Source organism: Leuresthes tenuis, unplaced genomic scaffold (assembly GCF_036924035.1).
Source record: "Leuresthes tenuis unplaced genomic scaffold, fLeuTen1.0.hap1 SCAF_8, whole genome shotgun sequence".
Taxonomy (NCBI): domain Eukaryota; kingdom Metazoa; phylum Chordata; class Actinopteri; order Atheriniformes; family Atherinopsidae; genus Leuresthes; species Leuresthes tenuis.
Window position 1 is genome coordinate 10,636,926 of NW_027325362.1, and position 15,928 is coordinate 10,652,853.

The 15,928-nt window shown below is 37.1% G+C and overlaps 1 protein-coding gene across 2 annotated transcripts in view; it reads right to left on the reverse strand.

The window, feature by feature from the left end:
- Positions 1–15,928, reverse strand: part of rgs7a (regulator of G protein signaling 7a) — a 48,515-nt gene that overhangs the window by 31,208 nt on the left and 1,379 nt on the right. The gene's annotated exons all lie outside the window — the stretch shown is intronic.

The following is a 15,928-nucleotide window of genomic DNA, read 5'->3' on the forward strand; positions in this document are numbered from 1 at the left end:
AATTTGATTTGCTTTTACCACCCAACATCATGAACATAGTGAGTTGTTTTAACCTCAGCCACATTTACAGCCACATTTACCAGGCTTGCTTACTATCATCATCAGTTGCAGGAAACCAAGATCGTAACAGAGTGTCAATAATGTTTAATATGATCTCTTGATACTGTTCATATCTCAGATTGACTGAGCTGAGAGATGCACAAGAACACACTGGAGACATTGAAGTAGCTGCTGGAGATAAGAATCCTCTCCAGTCACTTCACCTGATGCATCTTCACTCCACCTGATCCACAAACACCTCAAATCCCCATAAACAACCACTAATCAGCAGGATCATTTCAGTGTGTTTTTGAGTTGAACGTTTCTGTTTGAATGTGGACATGTAGAGGGTATGAAATGAGGCTGATGCATGTGTGCATATTTTTGAGGTGTACCATGGTTTATAAAAAGAAAATTGCTGCTTGTGGGCGTACTCACAGTTTCAGAAATCTGATTGTCTTTTAGTGCTCACCCATTTTAGCTGTTGTGTGCCATGTACACATTCAGTGTGGATGTTTAATAAATGAGGTAGATATTTTTTTCTAACTTGAACATATATTAAAGGTTCATTATTCAGTAAACAACTGAGAAAGTCATGCACCTGACTGCTATCATGATATCAATCACAATAACAAGAATGTACATTTAAAGGGAAGCCCCAGTATCATTAATTATGCTCCATAATGTAACTCCCCCACTGTTTCCTTCTTTGCTGGAAGTGTAATAAACCAACTTAGTGGTAGAACATCCTATTGCACAGCAGCAGAAGTAGCGGGTCTTGTTTTGTCATCTCTCTTGATGGACAGTTGATATCATCCAGCACTTCGCAGCTTTTACCCTTTTTCAGTGGAGCATTTTAGTTTCACTGCTTGGAAACCCTGTTTTGGGCTACTTTCCAGTACTAAACTCTGGGAGAATATAATCAGTAGTTAAACAAGTGATAGTAGACCATTTGCCAGCTCAAGAGCCGGGTCAGAGACAGTGGCAACTTACCTGAACAGCCCATTTGAATCGAGCCATTCTGTTCAACTTCTTGACATGAAGTTAACAGCTAAACATCCTGAATAGTGGGAATTCAATTTGTATTTTGTTTTCACAATATAAAACTTACAATATGTTACCTGAATCTCTTTCTGTCTACGTCATTTTCTTTATGAGGGAGAACTCATAAAGCTTAATCTCTGCATTATTAATGCGTTATCATACGCTATCATCTGCTGAAGTTTGTATCTCATAAACTACTGGACACACCTTTAAATCTGATTCAGTGCTGATTTACATCACCTCATATGCTACATCGTCCCTTTTAACGCTTTTTGTGTCATTTTGATGTGTTTTATCTTTTTTTCCAAAGAGGTGAAACAATTACCTGGAAACTCCATTATTCTTACATAGCAAAAGCCACTGGCTTTATGAGTGTATTCTTTCTCAGTGTCGTTAGCAGTTAGCAGCCACTACTCTGCGTATTGCAGCCTTATGCAACAAAGCCTCTATGTCATCACTTGTTGACAATGCTGCATGGCCTATTTTTATGGACTTCAAACAAGTTAAAAGAAGCTTCCCTGATGTGCATTTTCAACAAAGTAGGATTTCAAAAGTTCAGTCTAAATTCACCTGACGACAGAATGGAGATGTAGCTAATGTACACTAAGTAGTGGCGGTTTTTCGCTTTCAGCTCAGTCAGCAGAGCACTTGTTTCTCATCTGCGAGATTGGTGGTCTAACCATTTAAAGGTTAGAAATATAGTAAAGACACAACAAATGTATTGAAACTAGACTGCTATTTAATGTATACATGATGCCATAATATCAAATTAAGGAAAAACTGTCTAGGAACATTAAAGCATTACACTAATTATAGAAGCAACAGGAATCTATAAATGGAGAACTGGAATTAAGTACACAACACTTTCTTTTGGTGCTAGCACTCCTGCAGCCTGACCTTCATCTACAATTCATTCTTCTTCTATTATTTAGTAGTTGATTTTTTTCTGACTGTTTATGTCTAAATGTACTATGATCTTGTGTTCCTGGCAATTGATGGGATAGTGTTTGAAGGGCGAGGCCTCCCTGTCTCTATCGCATACTTTCACTCTCAGTCCCTCTTTTGCTCTCTTCTTCTTGGTGGGCGGGTAGTGGGCGCGATGACTAAGCCAAGGTTAGCTGTGTGTTCCATAATCCACTGGAAACCCATATCGCTACTGCCCACCTACCATGATTTCATCACTCAAACAGCATGCTATCATAAATTAGAAGATAAAAAAATTTGAAAAAGCTGCATCAGATGTATAGTACAAAAGTTTTTTCTGAAAACTCACTCAACACTTCATCTAGTTGCATGTGGCTGCTAGATCACAGAAGAGAGTAAATAGGCTACACACTTGATAAAGCATGTCATCATCTGTTGATCATGTATTTACGTATGGCTAAATAAAAGATTAGTGATTGGCTTAAAAATGATCATTTTAACACTTTTTCGTGATAAGCAATTATAATAATCTCTTATTTTGGGTGATTTGTCACTGTAAACTAGCCAGGAGGACCTTGTATTGTCAAATGAGAGCAACCCTACAGTTAATCTTTCATGAAGACAAGCCTTTCAGCCGAGCCAATACTGTCTGGCGGTATACTTGAGTAGACTTATCTTAGGGCACCAGCATGCATGTTTACATAGACCAGACAAGGAGGAAAAGAAGAGAAGAAAACAGAGAGGAAGAAACATGGAGGGAGGCTGGGTATGGAAACAGAGAAGCACTGGGAATAGAAAAAAAAGGGAGGATGCTTTCTATTTTTAGGTCCAGATAACATAAGAGAGAGGAGGCTTTACTCCTCCTTTCACCATCCCCTCATTTCCCACATTCCTCCTTGGCACGTGCAACAGACACTCAGAATGGCTCTGTGTGCCCAGAATACCAATAAGAGAGAAGCAGCTGGATACTGGCAGGTTGACAGTCTTCTGACTTCTCCAGTCTGCAGAACTGAGACAAGGACTGGGTGTCCGACAGGACAAGCACACATGCACATCTTAGAGGACACATCAGTCAGGATGGACAATAAACCAATAAGGGCAGACTGGTCGATGCAGGGGGAGACTTGAATTTTGAATATCGAAAACACTATTACAGTGATGCTACAGACAGAAAGCATCTGTATCATACCAGATTACAAAAAGGTGCCATTAAACCTTCATCACTGTTTTCATATTAAGCAAAAAAAGAAAGATTATTATCAACTTGTTAGAAATGTATTATTTTATGGACTGGGCTGTTGCATATGAAAACACAAAATAAAATGCCTCAATTCATACACTCATGCATATTTCATTAATGACAAATCTTATCACCCTCATACTGACACAACCCAATACTGGCTACTTCATGGACTCACAGAGCTTTGCTGACACAGACAAGGAAAGCTAACAAATCAAATCAATTCTTCAGCAAGGAACAGAATAAGACTTTTCAACCATATTTGAATGCATTGTTATACCAGACTTTGTCATTTTTTACTCTGTGAAAGATGAGATAACAAAGTTTATCTTTTGTCCAGCACATGAATATTGTGTGCACCTATATTGTTCCTCTATAATGGGGCTTTTTGAGGAGATGAAAACCCTGTTAACAATGTGCAATCACTGATTTTCAGAAAGAGCTGAGAAGAGAATCTGCTGTACGGTATGCTCTGTTTGTCAGTGAGGAACAAAGTATTCTTTTTGCAATTAGGAAAATGTAAGAAGAACCATATAAAAAGAAGTAAAAACAATGTCTCAAATGGTAAACTATAGTGAGCAGATCCAGTTTGTGCGCTCAACAATTGTATCCTTATTACAGACACTGAATAACTACCTCCCATTAAAAAGTATTAATAAAATGTGCATATGCAAGTAGAATTAGATGACATAGTTTAGGTACCTAGTTAACAGTAAGTATTTGGGTTCTTTAATCTAATCAACAAAAGTACAACTGCCTAACTGCTTAGATTGATTGCCATTGTTATAACTAAAATTCTAACCAACACTGTGCAATAAAAAAGTAAGTTAGAATATTTCTTGCAGGAATGTAGTCGTTACGGCAACCGGTTTCATTAAACATGAAAAAGCACGAGAATTTAGGGTGATATACTGAACTTACTGCAAGTGGAAGCTTTTAAGCCTTTTGCCCATGTCGTGACAAGGCAAAGTTGTTGGTGAAAGGTATGCAAAATCAACTCTGAAAGCCTTTATGGACTGAGCAGCACAATTTAAAGTGCACAGATGTTTGCTCACTCATACCAAATCCAGTAACAAACACACACACATAAACAAACACGTTCTGTCACTTTGTGGCTTAGGGGGCTCTGGACACATAGATAACAGAGATAATTGCATTTGACGGACTGCTGGCTTGGTTGTCATAGGGATCTGATCAAAACAGCCACAAGCTATAATCATAGTAAAAACAAGAGAGATGGCAGGAGAAAGCACAACCCTTGCACACAGCTTTCACCACAGGAATGCCATCTCTCAATTATCAAATGAGACAATATCAGAAGTCAGTGTCTGAGAGCAGAGGAAGACTGAAACAACATTAATCGAGTCAAAGTTTTCCAATAAAAGAAGGAGGACAGTGACTTTGTTTTGGTTGTTGGTCTGGAAAGAACATGTACAGTCATTAATCTTTCAAATGTTGGGTCTGAACCAAAGGAGCAAACAGATTATATTCAGAATTTTGACCGAGATGTGACACAAGAAAAAGGGATGACTGAAGAGGTTGCGCTTTATCCCCTAGGGTATATTTAACTTCCAAACTAAATTTAATTTCAATCCATCCAATAGTTTTTAAATCCTAAGTTAAAATGGGTGACTTAAAGACCACCATTGTTATTCACAGACCCGTACTGTCAGCATGGCTGAAAGCATAAAAGTTGTTTTAAGTCTGTTAAGACCCAAACCTTCCTTTAAATAAGCATTCTGACACTGCTTGAAAACAACCTTTAAAAATCTAAGCTGAACTATAACTGTCTATAGCTTTAGGGAAACCTTATTTCATCCTTTCATCCTTATGTTCATTATCATTGCTGAGGAGAATCAATTACAATGCACTTTGGTCTGACAGGAAGAAGCATGCTTATGCTGCATATTGTCTTATTGAGTTCAAATGTGCATCAGCTATATCAGAATACCTGTGACTCACCAACTTGTTCACATATCAGCATGAACTAGAAAGCCATACTTTGAATTAATTTAATGAGGCCCGTTTTCTTCCAAACAGGTCCAAGTTTACCTTGTTAAAAGTAGCATGGAAATAAGACTGGCTGTTAAGTACTTGCATTCAGAATGCGTGTTGTGTTGTTGGCATCAAATTCAAAATGTGTACATTTTTCTGTAGAACTGTAAACACAATTTGCAAACTTTTGCATCTGTTTTTGTTTTCACTTTATATAACATTTTTGGAAACAGAGCTTTAGTTTTCTGCAGTACATGTATTGGCATTAGACATAAGCACATGTACTATTTAAAAGTATTTTAGGAACTTTTTTGCAATTGGGGATAATAGATTTTTTTTGCCGGAAAAGTAAAATTGATTAGCTGTAATCATAGAAATCATAGAAAGAAGAAGCAGCAGGTTAGGTCAAGATGGTGCCTGAGTGCTTGGCTATGCTGAACTAATAGTGTGACACTGTGACACACAACAACATGCATACCTGCAAATCTGATTAGCTCTGATGTGCACATTTTGAGACAAAGTCTGTGTGCTTGGGAGAGGGAAATGTATGTCTCAAACTTATGAAAACGTACCCTTTGGAACCATTGCTGGTTGACTTTTATCATTTTGGCAATATTGGATTTGAGCATTGGCCCTCAGTGATGGCAGGCTAATCACTGAGACATGATTGCTTTAGGGAGAACAGCTCCTCATTGCGGAGAGGGTCACTGAGCTGCAGGGGGATAATCAGGCCAACATTCTCAGTTACAGTTACAGTTAATTTGGATAGAAAAATGCCACATCCAATGGTTGTTTGTTTAGAGTGAGTTCCCAATAAAGCTGTGAGTCACAAGTGAATCATTTCACACAGAAGGGGAGATGACTGTGCTCCAGCAGGGTCTAAATTCATTCCTCTCTTCTTCTGTGTGAGGATAAAAGCTGACTGGAGTGGCACCAGGCTCTGATGACTTCAAAGAGAGCAGAGGGGTGTGAGCGGAGGGGGCAGACAGAAGTAGGTGGATGGATGCCTCTCTGACAGGAGGGGGGTGCAAGCAGTGTCAGCGGCAGCGCATGAGAGACAAAGAGAGAAAGTTAGTGTGATCTTGTGAGTGTTTGAGAAACATCAAAGACCTGAAACTGAACAAAACAGGGCATGAAAGTGGTAGAGGAGAGAAAGAGGGGCTGGAGGGGGATAAAAGAGACAGAAATGAGGGGCCAAAGTGTGAACACCACGAGTGAGAGACAGACGGTGATGGAAACTAGGATGAAAAAGTTGGGACTGAGAGAAATATCTTCACAGGTCTGCAAAGACAGAGAGACAGAGATCTGTGGAGGGATATCTTACAGGAAAACAATATTTTTACTTAGAGCTGCCAAACTATACAGCAGAGCAATGAGGTAATGCAATAAGATAAGATTTATAATTTCTGTTTGCTTTTGAAGACTTAATGTGCAAATATGATTTCATCTTTGGCAAATGTTTTGAGGTCAGTGTGACAGATATTTAGAATTTGTTTCTGAGAACCTCTAAGTTTGTTTATCCTTTTGCAGAATATGTAACGAATATAATCATATACTTGAGATGTATTGACATTTTCAAACAAGCAGTAAAGATAAATTTGTTGGCAAGTGTCATAGTCTATGTTTCACCTCTGATATCTTTTTATAAAAAGGAAAATATTCCTCACACCAAAGATTTTACCTACATTGTAAAACTAATGTGCACTTGACTGTTTTCACATCTGACTTCTAAAATCTGCTGTTGTAATAATATAGGGAATTACTTACCAAATGTAACTAGATGTTAAGATATTTCAGAAGAATAAACTGCAAAAGACAGGTAGAACACCAAGTTTCTATAATAAAAAGACACAATGTCCAATACATCAAGAGATAGAGACAAGAAGGCAAGTGGGAATTTAGACAATGACGGTGTGTGGAAAGGAGAAAGCCATCACAGGAAATGATTGGGTAGCATGTTAGAAGTAGAGACTACACGGGAACTGTAGATGGTGTATGTAGAGATGGAGGGATAAGGAAAAGGGGCACAAAGTTGTGAACAAGGAGAGAACAAGGAAACAAGCTGGATGTTTTGGAAGAACACACTGTGTTTGGACGTGTTACCTTTCTGATTTCTTTTAATTTTTTTGTTCAACAACACACACAAGATGACAGAGCATTCAGTTACAACTCTAGTTCAAGGCAATCCTGTAATCTTTTTTTCTAAATGTTGATCTGGACGTAAATGACTTGACAGAGGCAATGCCTGAGTCAGCCTCTATCTTAATGCCCAGGCTTCCTTAGACTGTTATATAACCCTGACAGACAGGCCAAAAGACTCCAGCTGTGGCAGAGGTATATAGTTGGAATAGCTTAAAGGAAGACTTTATTCACAGATGCCAAAGCATTCATTTACTCCAAGCAATGTGGATATTTTTTCTATTTCATGACCCAAATTACATTAGTTTAGAATTGTGCCTTCTATAATACTGATCATATATTTGTGTTCATTTACAACAGTTATAGTCTGCTTTGGATAGCCACACTACATGCATATGCCTTTGACCCTCTGTAAACCCCTGGCCAAGTCACCTACATTAAACCATAAAAAAAGGAATTAATTGACACCACTCATCTGTCTTCGTATAATAAGCTGAACTATAACTGTCTATGTTTTTATATCAAACTGAGACATCTAACTACTCCCTCCAAGAAGGACAGTGAGTGTTTCCAAAAGTTCCCAAACTCTGCCAGGAATATGTTCCAAAAAAGGTGGGACAAGAGCATGTTTACCACTGTGCTGCATCACCTCTCTTTAAGGCAATGCTCAGTAGGCATTTTTGGTCTGAGAAGACCAACTGCTAAATTTCAGAAAATGAATTGTTTGCCCATTCATCTGCTCAACAGTCAGGGGTCTCTTTTGTTGAAATTTCCATTTCATATTGTGCCAATTATATATAAATTAACTGCAGGTCAAGACTGCAGGCAAGCCAACTTATATCTACAGAATTAATTTTGGCATTGTGTTGCTGAAATGAACAGGCTGTAATTAATTACCTGAAAAAGAGACAAATGAGACAAACAACCATGATCACACACTCACTCCTGGGCTCAATTTAGAATCCCCAATCAACCTAACATGCATGTTTTTAGACTTTGGGAGGAAGCCATAGTACCAAGAGAGAAACTACACATCCATGGGGAGAACTTCCAAACTCCACAAAGAAACACCTCAGCAGATATTTGAACCAGGAACCTTCTTGTTGTGAGGTGATTATCATGTTGTTCAATATCATTGTAGGACTTCTGTTACCCAGACTGTGCTATAATGTCCCCATATCATCACTGATGCTGACCTTTGAACTGTGCTTTTGATTTATTTGTTTTTTAACATAACTTTTTTGTTACCTTTGTCCCAGCTTTGTGTTGCTGGAATCAAATTCAAAATAGGCATTAATCTTTTTTTTTTTAAAAAGAGATCAACATTTCAACATGTGATACTCTATATTTTACCATTATCCATTAAATGTAAGGTTTAGATGATTATCTATGTTTTGTTTTTATTTACATTTTAGAAAATGGTCCTGACTTTTTGTAAAGAGGCTTCTATGAAAATAATTATTTGCAAATAGTTGCAGATTGTCAATTTAATGGATCCCCAAGATCCCCTATATTCGTTTTGCTAAGCAATAAAGTAGTATTGAAATGTAGAACATAGAATGACAGTGATAACATGTCTCTGATAACAGCATCTCCAGTGTCTATCATCCTGTGACCTGCTTCTTGTTTATTTACGACATTTCATGTTCCCTTAAAGGCCAAAACTCAAACTAGGAGAAAGGAATTTCCCAAAATAAACTGTCATGCATTCAACAAATTGGCTTCATAAAGAAAGCTTCAAGCCACTTATGATATTTATTTAAAATGGTTATTAGTTTTAAAAAAATTCCCCCAAAGCACTCCCCCCTCTTGGAGTTCCTGTCTGTTATAAAAAAAGTGCACATCTTCTGTTTCATCTAAGTATAAAAATGATCAGACTAACTGGTCCTGCAGTGACACTACAGCTTTTGGCTCACTTTTTACATGCATCTTTGCTGTATCTTTACAATGTGCAGATGTTCGACTCCTCTTGGAAACCTGGAGGTTTCAATACTAAGAAACTGCAGGTTGGTTTCAAATCTTCCCTTCATGCATACAACTATTATTATTGAGTTTTCTCTGAAAACTAATTTCTTATTGACAGATCACATCCTCAATGACCCACAGTTAGGTTTCCACTCATACTACAACTGAAACTGCGCTCATAAAGACTTCTAATGACATTTGCCAGAATTGTGATTCAGGGAGTCTAACAGTCCTAATGTTATTAGAACTCAGTGCAGCATTTTATAGTGTGGCTCATTAATTAGTTCTAGACCAGAACAGAAAACTGGGTCGAGCTCTCAGGAGTGGTCATTAGGTGGCTTGAGTCACACATAGCGGAGAGGGAATTTGTTGTCGATGTCAGTAATTATTTATCTGAAGGAACTGCTGTGACATACAGAGTCCCCCTCATTAAAGCTTTTCATATTGAAGCTGATAACTGTTAGATCTACCTGGCTTTCTCATCAAAATACTAAAGTCCTATAGATCTTCCAAACTACCTTAGGCAAAGTAAAGATATGACTGACATGAAGATAAAATAAAGAAGAAAGGCTGCGCTCAGTCCCCCCTTGATTCTGGGGCACTCAAAAGTAAAGTGTGATGAGGACTGCCTCAACCATTAAAAAGTTAGCTAAAGTCTGTTGTTTTTTCTTCAGCTTTTAATTGATATGCCACTTTTATCATTCTGATTAAAACTGTAATTTTGTAAAACTTTTCTTACAGAACATTCATGAAAAATACATTTGCAATATCAACAGTCCTGCTCCCACGGTTAGATTTAAAAAATTTGTTAATTGCCATTTAATTCGGATTTTACAGACATCATCGAAATGCATTTTATAATGTAAGTAGATTTTCTTTCCTATGATTGATGAAAAGTACTTTGAATTTCCTCTGATGAAGAAACATATTTTATTTATCAACCTTACTTCAATTATTCATTCATTTGGGGGATAATACAGCACCACTGGGTGGATTATCTTGGCCTCTAGAAGCACAATGTGATACCAGGACTTCACTACTATAAACTGTAGCTCATGTCACTGAAGCCAGCACCACATATTGGTGTTTAAGCACTGACGTCAATATAAACAGAAAAAAATGGATTTGTCTGAAATGCGTAAAGCCATAAACATCAATAATCTATCCAACAGTGTCTGCCAACCCCCTTCCTTTCACTCAAAAACTGTGTGGGAAAAAAATAACATGCATGTTTTCATACACAGGAAGCAAATTTGTCTGGTTGGCAAGCTGACATACAAAGAGCCCTACTTCACACACAAAGATTTCTCTCTGATCTGGCAATTATGGATCATCCCACCTCACCCCCCTATTCCTCTCTTTCTCTCGGTTTTAGTGATCCTCTGATTGCACACTGAGGGAGACAAGCAGTACAAGAACCCTTCAATCTGGCTCTTAACTAAGAAAAAGCTGAAAATGTATTCAGTTCCCTCTGCTTTATGACTCACGAACAATGTAGGATGGTGGAGAAATTGCACTGATAACAGAGCAGGCTGAAATGGGGCTGTTTGAAAGATGCAGATTAGTCTTAAAATGATCCAGTGAGGCTATCTATATGAAATTTGTAGGAGTCTGACTATACGTTGTGTCAGGTTTCTCAGCAGATGCATTTGTTTGTTACTTGAGGCCTCTGACTACAATTTTGAAGAAACCAAACTTATTCAGTTTTTTTTTAGGTGAAAAGTGATGAAACTGCCATTATTCAGATTGATCTTTTTTAAACAATCAATAATATAATCTGGTATTATACTATCATACATATACATAATCTGCCTGCTTTAATCTACATTACAGTTTTGTGGGACAACAGTAAAATGTAAACAGTGACAAAGACCCCAGAAAATTAGAAATAGTATGTTACTCTGATGCAGGGCAGACGGAATGTCTTGTTCCCGCAAAAGGATCTCTTGTACACATCCACTTAATCAAATGACAAATCAATAGTATTCAGTAATACCTTTGCCCTGTTTGTCTTTTCTGTTTGTTCATTACTTCATTACTGAGTCTCACTAAGGGGAAAAGGTTCAACTCTCACTGCGCAGCATTAACACCTTTTTTCGAAAGTGTGAGGGACAAAAATCACTGAAGCTGAGAACACAGAAGGAATGTTTATCAACCATTTAATTTGACATTTGACCAATGTGATTATTTGCATGAGTAATTGCTATCTTATCATATGTCATCTGCAAAGGCTTTTTTGTGATGAGAACTCTCTAAAAACAGCAATACCCAGTTTGTTTGTTTTTTGTAGTTGCTACATGGATGATAGAAAATCTTGGAAAAGAAACCATCCTCCTCACCAAAACATGCACACATAGTGTTTGTTTATACGGGCAGACAGTGATGGTTGGTTGAAAAAAGAATGTTTTGTTTTTTATAAACCTATCCAACTATTTTCTTTCTAATTAACCAAGTGATGTTTTTTTTTTCTAAAACCAAGCAGAAAGTGAAGTTTTGTCATAAAATGTTGTGTTCACACATAACAATGGAACCGTCAACATGGCGTCAATTAGGGTGACAGTCATGTTGTAAAAAGAATGTATTTTAGACCTAACTGTGATTGTTTTCTAACCCTAACAATTAATGTTATTGCCTAAACTCAACCAGAAAGAGATCATTTGAATGTAAATAAAGATAAACTGTCGAGAAATTATAAAAAAAAAAAAAAATTTAAAAACATAAAAAGTGTCTGATTTAATTGTGGTTGATAGCAGCACTTAACTGCATGATCCATCACCTCCTCCTTCATCCTTATGAGGACTTTGTGGCTTCTTAAATGAAAGACTTCACAGGGATGTCTGCTTTGATGTGAAAACACTCATATGAGTGTCATCTGTTGTTTGCGGGGATGGTACTTAGCAAGACACCATTAGGTGCCATAGTGTAGGGTATAAAGAAACAATGAACAAGAAGGATGCTGCATGTTGTCAATGGGAAAGAAATGAGAGGAAAGACATAAATATACAGTAAAATATTAATGCTTATTCACAAAGATGAAAGTCATGCTAGCTACTGGAAGAACAAATTACTGGATACCTGTCGGCAGCTACAATTTAAATAAGAATGTGCCTCAGCTGTCAGGTACCACATCAACAGTGGAAGATCAGACTCCAATTTACAGCACAATATTTAAATTTTAACAATGTTTTAATGTTGTATGAAGTGTGATAATGATACATTTTCTAGAGACTGAAAATAGGCTATTGTTGCAAGGCAGGTCAGGTTACAATAAGTCTTCTTTGAGAAGTGTTTTAAAGTTTGTCCAATTTTGAGCTGTATCAACATTTTCGATGTATTGATTAAATGAGCTCTCAATTTTATATGGCTGGAGAAGCAAAATAAAGTTTTAAATCAAGAAATATAAAAAAAAACAAGAACAGCAAAAGAAGCAAAATACTATTTCATGTATACTGCACGTTGAATATAATCATTTTAGAATACAGGATGTTGTAAATACTGGACACATGATTACACATAGACGTGTACATGGAGACACACAATCACAGATCCACACAAAATGCTGGCTGGTGAGAGATTAAGTTCCTTCCTCATGCTGAGTGGCTATGAACCAGAGCTGTTTTAGGCTTGCATAAAAAATTCAGAACTCACTCTTAGCAACATTCGCCCTACATACAGCACACACACACACATGCATCATTATTTACGGTGCACATGTGAGCAGGTATGAAAACACAAATATAAAGTATAATCTAATGCACTCTGTCATATGTGATTGATGTGTGAGCAGTGAGACATCACAAAGGGTTTTAAATGACACGTAATGATCAAGATTCTTTGAGACTTATCTTTTATATTCAATCATTGAAGATTTTATTGGATCTTTTTTTTATAACATAGCAGAATTATAACTTCTTTGAGCCTTTTTTTGAGTTCTATAGCAGATGATGACATTTTCAGGGTCACCAATGACTGTTGCCAATAAATCAGTTCATCACAAAGGCATCTGTGTGTGTTTGTACATGTATCTCTAAATATGTAACTATACAAATGATGTGTGCTTACCTGTGGATATACAGTTTCAGTATGAACTATACATGCATTCAAGTATGGTGTTTGTGTGAGTGTGACCTTGAAGAAGACACATCTTGGTACACATTTCCTCAGTAAGCAGGTCAACACATCAGCTCACCCATCCCTTTTCATTAGAAGTTAACGACAGGAGTGGAAGGATGGATGGGCCGGAGAAAGACTGAAAGTGAAAGGATATAGTGATGCTCCCTGTGGAAAGTCTATCAAACCACTATCAGCTTTTCTCAACCATAAAAACTCCCTCTGCTCATATTATATAACACTTCCACGAATGTACAGTTCTCACACATTGTGAGATATAGCGTGGATGTGTCCAGTCACTCTCTATCAACATTTCATACAGCTTTTTCACTGTGTACTCATGATACTGACGTAAAAGAAGCCTGAGAAGCAACAACGGGGCATAAAAGCCTGTTTTCCACTTGAGATTTCACCTCATCTTAGAGCGGCCCAGTCAGTGTGGGTAGCAACACCTCTGCCAAGCCATCTCCATCTGAAAAGTCTTTGAGGCACCTGTTCATTCTGGCGGTGTCTGCAGTCAGTGCTTTTCAATTGCAAAAGCAGGTAAACCCACTTGAGAGGCACAACTTAATCCTTGCTGCCCTCACTTTGCTCATCCTTTCTACAGTGCAGGCCAGTCAATGTAAAGAGCTGAATAAATAAATCGGTCAAAGTTTGAAATCATTATCTATGTTCTCCTAAATTCTAAATAAATTATAATCAACTCATTAGTTTCACTTTGTCGCTAATAAGCATGTCAACATGATTACATAATTGCATAATTAGGATTATTTAAGATAATTGTGATGATTTTGCATAACTGAAATAATACTTTTCACTCAATTTCATAAGACAACTGGGTGAAAGTAGCAGAATTGTTATATTTTCATGTTTTTTTCAAGCTTTTACTGTTTGATAGAGTCGACTGACTAATAGAATTGCACCCCTGTCTTATCATTTTTTTGTATTTACCATGAATTATTGTCATAATATTTTCATGGAAATTAACAGATGCAATCAAGTCATTACAATTATTTCTATGACATTTGAATGTCAACTAAAATTTTATAATAGTGGCAGCTCTTGTTGCTGAAGGTAAAGGATGACAATTAAATGCACAAGCTAACAACATTTTCCTTCTTTGCACACTTAGTTCCACAGATCATTTGATGTAGTGTATAATCAAAAATACAAGACTTACAGATCAATAGCAGGGCAATGGTAGAGACATCATATGTAACTGAATATCAGGACAGAACTCAAGTCAATGCTCAAAGCACCTACACAGGATGCAATTGATTTGACAAGACATGACATAGTTTTGATAGTGTATACCCTATGTTAAGTTGAAATTGAATAACATTCTTCCTTCCCATTGTCCATTAGTCTCATCAATCCATCTTCATTATCCTCAATATGTGACCCACTTAAAGAGAAGCCAGTTTTCTGAATCTGTTGTTTCACTTTGGGAAGATTCTGAAATTTGTGACCTCTAAAATAGCAAACATTCACTTCTGCTACAAATACCAAAATATTTCCTTTAAGTAGTGTTCCATACTGGAAAAAAAATATTACCTAACACACAGTGAGTGTCATAAAATATAGATTTATGATATCATAGTAAGCACTTCCTCTTTATGGTGTACAGAGGCTGTCATAAATGGCATAGGGAATTTGCAGATGGGAGAGGAGAATAAAATTCTCTCGATGCTTGAGTCCCCCACAAGCAAAATATCACTTTAATAGGGGCATCCAAAGAGAGATAGAAACAAGAAATCTAGAATTCAGCAGCACGGAAGTATTTAACGCTGGGTTTTGTTTAGGGTAGATTTGACACACAGCGTGCTTTACATTAAGACAGATCAGGAAAAAAAATCTCAATATTCAGACAATAGCAGTGCCACCAGAGAACAGAATCCTCCCCTGGTGGCAGCAAAAGCAATTTTCTAAATGGCTTATTTGTAGGTTAATCTTAAATCTAGCTTTACTGTTTTTGTCCAGAGGGAAGAGAAGATTACAACTACATAAATGCACACAAGGAGCAGTGCATAATTACCTTCTAAGTGTATATTTCTAACCAAAGTTTTGATAAGAAACTATGGTTGGATGTCAAGCCTCAAAGTAAACAACTGTTTATCTTCGGTGGAGATTATTATCTCATTAATCTGTTTAATGTTAAAGCACTACCGGATTAAGGTGTCTCAGCAGTGGCCCATTTGACTCTCTCCCCCTCTCTTAATTATCTAATGTAGTAACAGATTTAGCAGTGAAGAAATACACCACTAACAGTGTAATGAACAATGCTTAAAACCCCTTCGGCTTCCTTTCTGTTCCATTAATGTCTGTCTGCTAAAAGAAAAAAGAAAACACATCCTTTGATTAGAACGAATGGTTCATCTGTAAAATGCTTGCATGCATGTCATGGTATGTGTGTGAGTACATGTGTGCAAGTATTTTACTCAGTGCCATGTATGTTGTGAGATTAAAAACTGT